The sequence below is a fragment of the Suricata suricatta genome, chromosome 15 (assembly GCF_006229205.1).
Source record: "Suricata suricatta isolate VVHF042 chromosome 15, meerkat_22Aug2017_6uvM2_HiC, whole genome shotgun sequence".
Taxonomy (NCBI): domain Eukaryota; kingdom Metazoa; phylum Chordata; class Mammalia; order Carnivora; family Herpestidae; genus Suricata; species Suricata suricatta.
Window position 1 is genome coordinate 77,180,245 of NC_043714.1, and position 6,912 is coordinate 77,187,156.

Consider the following 6,912-nt stretch of genomic DNA (forward strand, 5'->3'; position numbering starts at 1 on the left):
TTTAAAGGCAAGGCTAACTGTGCTCAGAGAGAAGTGACGAGGCATAAGGACGATGATTCTTAAGCCGAGCGTCTCCAGAAGAAGGGGAGGAATTTTAGAAAGAGCCCAGCGCACCCCCACCACCAAAGGCTCAGGAGAAGCAGGTGCATGCAAAGATCGCCCTCCAGCGCTCACACAGCGAGGCTGGAGGACCAGGGAGACGCAGGAAAGGACCTTGACCCGGGGATGCATTCACTGCAGGCTGTTGGCAGGATGTGCCACTGCCCTGGAATCCCAGGTCCTGGGGGGGAGGAGGTGAGGGCACGAGAGGAGGGCCGGGTGGCGTGAGTGCCGCTGGTGCCTCTGCCACGGATGAGCTGCAGGCCGAGCAGGTGCATGAGTTCTCTGAGCCTCGGCTTCCCCGCGCACGATGCTGTTAGACCCTAAAATACCGCCCAGGGTTTTCATCACCCACCTCCATTCTGGGGACCCCAGGAATGTAACTCAGTAGACCTGTTTCTTAAGATTCAGTTAAACAACCCCCCTGGCAAAGGCAGAATCAACAGGTGAAAGTCGCCTAGTCACTGCCCCTCAGGGTAATCAGCTCCCACCAAATGCTGTAAGATGGTGATTGGTCGCTCTGGCCTATGGAAACCCTGAGCTGCTGCCCGGCGGGCGCTCTTCCTCTTCCGAGGACTTAACCCACTCCGGAGGGGTCATTCGGCCGAACTAAAATAAGCGTCTAATAACCGACTCCATTTGTGTTGGTGGATTCTGTTCCAACATTTCGGAAGCCCCAGCGAGATCCCTAGGAGAAGAGCTCCCATTTGGCCAGCCCTGGCACCAGGCTGTGGCCTCAGAGATCAGCTTGGGTTTATTTTCCACCACCTCCGGAGATGAGATCTGTGGTGTTTGCGACCGTTCACAGGTTGGGTCAGAGGGGCTGACGAGCCTGGAGCCTCGAGAGCGTGGACTGACCAAGACGTTGGTCGGGGAGTTTGGTCGGGCGCCGTTCGGGTTGGGCCTCATTGCCCCAAACATTTGTCTTCTTAGGTCTTGTGATTTTTGTGGACGTTTTCTGTCGCTGGCGCCCTGGTGTCCATCACACACGTTTGTTCTCGATTTGGTTGTCTCGTCTCCCTCTGTGTCCTTGTGACTTGTTTAGTGGGTTTGGCCAAATGGGCAACTCAGGGTCAAGAACGTCTACACCTCTGGAATGTTTTCTCACTCTCTACTTACCTGAAAGGGTGGATAAGTATGGAATTAAATTTCCTAGGGGCAGGTTGGGGACCCTCTGTGAATGGGGATGGCCAGTTATCGGAACCGTATGGCCACCAGAAGGTGCTTTTGATCCCTTGATCTGTGGAGCTGTTTGGCAAGTAGTAAACGGGAAAGCCCGGGTACCCAGACTGATGCCCTCACGGAGGCCTGTGCACAGCCGCCCACATGGCTGCGTCATTGTTCTCTTAAAACTAATGGCGGGGTTTTAGTCACAGCAAAGTGCCCTTCCAGGGACATCTAGGTCTTGGGAGCCAGGGAGACACCCTAGTCTTTCCTGCCACCCTGAAAACGGCGCCAGTCACCTGTCAAACCCCCCAAGGGTAAGCCAGGTCATCATCTGAATTTTGAATGCACATGTGCCTTTGTCTGGGGTATTAAGTGGAAGTCTGAACACAACACTAGTTCCCACCCCAGGGCCACACCGAGATGTTGGTCACGCCCTTTAGCAAACCTGTAAACACCTGTTTCGTGGCTACTTCTGTACCTGTTTTGTCCTGTTGTCATCGCCATTGTTTTTGGTCTTATCTGTAAATGAGAAGGAATGTAATAGCCTCTGGTGTGTGTGTGAGTGTGAATGTGCTGCTCGGTCTGGCTTGCCTGCCAGGTTTGATTCTGTGGCCCCACAGGTGGGCACCCTTAAGGTCCCAAAAGGCCTACAGAGTCTGAGCGGACCCATCTGTGATTCCCTGGTGACCAGCATACAGTCTATGGTGGCATCAGAATAGTTTCCGATAGTAAGTCACAAAGTTGAGACCGCTACCGCTAAGCGTCACCTAGGTTCCTTCAGGACCCGGCCCCATGGGCTTCTGACTGGTTCCCTCATCAGAGGGGGCACCCCTACCCCTTCATCTGTCTTTGTGACACTGCCTCACGGGAACATTGTGGGGTTGGTTCTGTGCAGAGAAGGGGACCTTATTAGTCTGGCTGAGATAAAATCAGATTAAAGGGAACGCTCGGTCTCTCTGTTCCTAGATGTGAGGACATTCGCTCATTCATTTCCCAGGTTAACAGCTCTAACTGGAGCCAACTGTGGCTAGCCTGCCTCAGAACAGAGATGGTAAGGGAATATTCTCATGCAGCTACTGAAGCAAATTTTGTTTTGGGAAAATTCCCTGGCTTCTCCGGACTGACATGGACTGCCTAATTAATTCTACTGGTTAAAATAAAGAAACCTGAAATCTGCTCCTCTGTCGGGGCTGACAAAACTTTAAACTGAAAATTCTCTTCCTCTGCTTCCTGCTGGCACCTCTCCTCCTTTGCCCTCCCTTCCCCAACCCCTGTTCTGCAACACCACCTGGATGGGGAAGGGCCGGCCCACACACCTGACTCCTAAAAAGGCTTGAGGCAACATCAGTTCCTCCCCTGCCCTGGGGGATACAGCGAAAACCACAGAAGTCAGGTCTCCCGTGCCAAGTTTCTAGGTCAAAATTAACAATGGAAAACAAGGTGTCTTACGTGGGCTCAAGGAAAACTTATTCAGTGTTCAAATTACGTTTGTGGGCCTGGGAGAATGACTAGAGCAGTGGTTCATTTTCTCAGAACAGCTCTGGAAGCTCTTGCTTGTGTGATAAATTGAGGTTGAAGTCATTGGCAAGACAAGAAGTGAAAGCACTAAGTACTAGATGTAGTTTGTGCTTTTGACTTGTGGAAAAAAAAACTAGGAAACTTAAAACTATTAAAACTCTGCTTAATTGGTTCATAAATTTACCACCTAAGAAAAGTTCTGGTATAAACCCCTTTCAACTAGTTACCAAGTCCTCAATTGGAGACTGAGGTTTCCTAAGAGTGAAAATTCTGCTAAATGTACATAAGACTGTTGAAAATAAGAAAAGCAACCCTCTATGTAGAAAATGGGGAATATAAGAAATGAAATTGCATTTTTGTGGAAGGTAAAAGAAAGTAATTTTTCCCGAAATGAGACTGGTTGTTTGGAGAGAAATGGCTTTGGGACAAAGTTTAAAGGCAATGGAAAGTTGTAGAAGGTTCGTGAAGGGAAATCTTTAAAAAGGAATTTTACGTGTGCTCAGGAGAGACTAACGTGGAGATGATGGAACTTCAAAAATACACTGGTATAAGGCAGAAACTCTGCTTTTCTCTGTTCTGTTCAAAAGACAAAGTTTTCTTGGATTGTTGATCTGTCTTGATAAGACAATGTAAACAAAGGTTTTCTCTTTCGTCTGCTAAGAGAGCCAACGCTGCCGGTTTCATCTTTGTCAGGTTTTTGATTGCTTAGTTGAAACTTCTCGATGTTGAAGGAGCTGGTTTTGCCAACAACGATATGATGCTATGCATTAGCCTTTGGGATCTTTTATTGCCCCTTTGGTTTAGTAAATGGAGTTTTGAGATTTGTGATATGATGAGTCTTTTGACCAATTAGGCCCTTTTATTGAAATGCTAAGTTACTTAGAAAAACACAGTCATACAATGATAAATGTTGAGTTGTGTTGCAGGGGTAAATGCTGTGACTGCTCAAATATATATATGCATACCTGAAGTCTCAGTGTTTTGGTATAAGGTCATTATTTAATACTCTGATTACTGAAAGTGTTAAGGGTCACTAAAATTCTTTGTCAATTGCATCATAATGAACTCTCATCAGATCTTTAACAATGTCCATTTCTGAGATTTTGTCACAAAATGTGGTTCTTCTTCAAGGAGAGTTATAAAGACAACTTTTGGGACCAATACAGGTATTTGACATCTTTAAGATTAATACTAAACTGGGTAAAACTTCCAAAGCTAAAAACTGCTTTTAAACTAAACAAGAATTTGAAACATGGGACTAAATGAACTAAGGAAAATTATAGTTTTGTGACTCTTGTTAAGAATATTGCTGGTTCTCTAATGTTTGCTCTTCCAGATTCAGGAAACTTTCTCTTAAGACAAGTATTTGTTTGTAAACTGAAGTATTTCTTTTCTCTTAAAACCATCTGAAATTCAAAACTCACAGTGAGTATTCGTTCTTTCATGGCAATTACAATTGTTTGTATGAGTTCAATAAGAATCTGTTCATTTTGAGCAGACTGGTTATTTTACCAAGGCTTTGACTGGAATGTCATATTTAAGAGTCGGGCATAGGCTCAGATACGACCAGACAGCTTTAAGGAACTTAAGGTTGACTTTATGGAACATGAAGCCATAAAGCCTCATGGAAATGTTGGCCGGGACACCTTGCTCACAGAGTTCCCAGCAGCCTTCCCAGGTGAGTAAAGAAGGTCACGTCCTGGCAGGTGCAGGAAACTCAGCACATCACAGGGACCTCATGAAGAGGAGTTTGCCCAATTCTACAGGTATTGCAGGCTTGTCTGCTGGAAGGTACTTGGCTTGGCTCCTGGCCTGGAAATGCCACTAGAAATTCAACTTGGAGATTCCTCATAAAAGGTTCCAGCAAAGCAAACTTAAAAACAATCCTTATTCTTGCTGAGCTTATGTAAATAATTAGGTCAGGTTTGTTAAGACTGGACTTGTTCCACAAATGCATTGGTCTCAATTGGTGATCTCTGGAGATGGAGGTTTTCATGAAGAGAAAAACTATTCGTTGTTTGCCTAAATTAGATAACTTGAGGTAATACAGGATTCTGTGGAGATGATATATAAGGATAAGATCACCACTTTTTAACTGAGAAGGACCCTCAACTTGGCAAAGTGATCCAGAAGCTGACTCTCAAGATCTCCAGCCCTGCTCCAGCTACACCCTGGAAGCTGGCCAGTCTGTGCACCACAGAAGCTGGAGGACCTCTGGACGGTGAAGCTCCAGTGTAAGAATAACTGGAGGAATAAATAGGAGTGGGCAATGTTAGAGCTTAAAATACCACCCGTGGTTTCACTCCCCGACGTCCATTCTGGGGACCCTAGGAATGAAACTGGGTACATCTGTTTTTTAAGATTCTGTTAAAACAACCCCCCTGGCAAAGGCAGAGTCAACAGGTGAAAGTCATCTAGTCACTGCCCCGCGGGGTAATCAGCTCCCACCAAATGCTGCAAGATGGCGATTGGTTGCTCTGGCCTATGAAAACCCTGAGCTGCTGCCCGGCGGGCGCTCTTCCGAGGACTTCCACCTACGCAGGAGGGGTTGTTCAGCCGAACTAAAATAAACATCCAATAACGGGCTCTCAGCACGGATCCACTGTGCTGGTAAAGTCTGTGAGCCCGAACTTAGGCCCGGTGAGCCTAAGCCGTAATAATAAATGCCCTTTGCTTTTCCATGCGTGACTCGGTCTCCCTGGCAGATTCTGCTTTTGGGGTGATATTGAAATCTTGGGCATTACATCTGGTGCATTGGCCGGGAATCCCCCTGCCCAGAGCCCCTGGGACCCCGATACATTGGGCCTAATCGCCGGCTGGTGAATGCACTTATTTCTTGTCTTTCTTGTCTTTCGGTGTCTAAATTGTGTGTTTGTCCTGAAAAAAAAAAAAACCATCCAATAACCAACTCCATTTGAGTTCATGTTTTCTATTCTTGGTGACTCAAATTGGGGGGAAATGGTCCAACAACACAGGCCCGTCCCGGTACTCACCTGCTGGGGCTGCTGTGCCCCGCTGCACGGAGGGACTCACACACATGCCCTCGGGGGAGCTGTGTGGATGCGGCCTGCCTCACAGCAGCCAGCAAGGTCCCCACAGAGCAGAGCCTACAGGGAAGAGACAACCTGGGAGTGGCAGGAGAGGCGAACCCCCTCTGAGCGCTTGTGGAAGCCGAGAGCCGGGCACTTTGCAGAGGCCAACCCTGCTGTGTCCTCCGTGGGCCTGTGGGATCCGAAGGCTTGCATGGAGTGCTCACGGGAAGACCTCAAGGCTTGGAGGGATGAGGGCTGGCCAGGTCTGCAAAGCCCGGGCTCCAGCTGGTGCCCATGTGCCCGCAGGGTCCGGAGGCTCCTCTGTTGGTGACTCTGTGTCCCCTTCAGCCACGTCCAGCAGGGGCGGTAAGAAGAGCAGGCTCCAGGGGGCAGCCCTCCTGCCCCGAAGCCTGAGCCAGGAGGGCCCACACTCTCCTCCAACAGGGACTCTACACAGAAGCGGTGCCAGTGGGCCACTCGGCGGGTGCACCTAAGGCTGGGTCAGCCACAGGGGGCCCCCTCGCTCCCTGCCTTGCTGTGAGCTGAGTGCCGGATTCTCCCCCAGGGGGTGGGGGTGGGCTGGAGGGAGGGTGAGCAGAGCCCACCACCCACCCTGGCCTCCAGGCCCCTTTCTACTCCCGGGGTGTCACCTGCCCCTGGCACCACGGGACAGGCTGCCGGCTCCTGCCAGCTAGGAGACCCCAGCCGTCTCACACCTGTTCAAAACCTCTTCCTCCCATGAGGTCTGGGGGGGGCGGCTGTCCCGGGGGCAACTGTGGGAGGCCAACTGGGCACGGCACACAGATGGCTTCCTTAAGGGGAGTGTATGTCTGTGCCTGGCCGAGGTGGCTTCTCGGTGGTCCCCCTGCAGCCGGCCAGAGGAGTTCACCGTCCTCCCTGCTGTCCCAGGAGTCTCCTCGGCCCGGGTGTCCTCTGCAGCTCCTCGGGGGCTCTCTTCTAGGAAACACTACGCCTGACATGCTTGCCCAGGCCCCCGGCTCGGTGCCTCAGCCACAGCCCCAGAGCACTGGCAGGCGCTGGAGGAGCCCAGTGGCCTGGGCAGAGCAGGTAGGGGATGACTCACGATGCAGCCTCA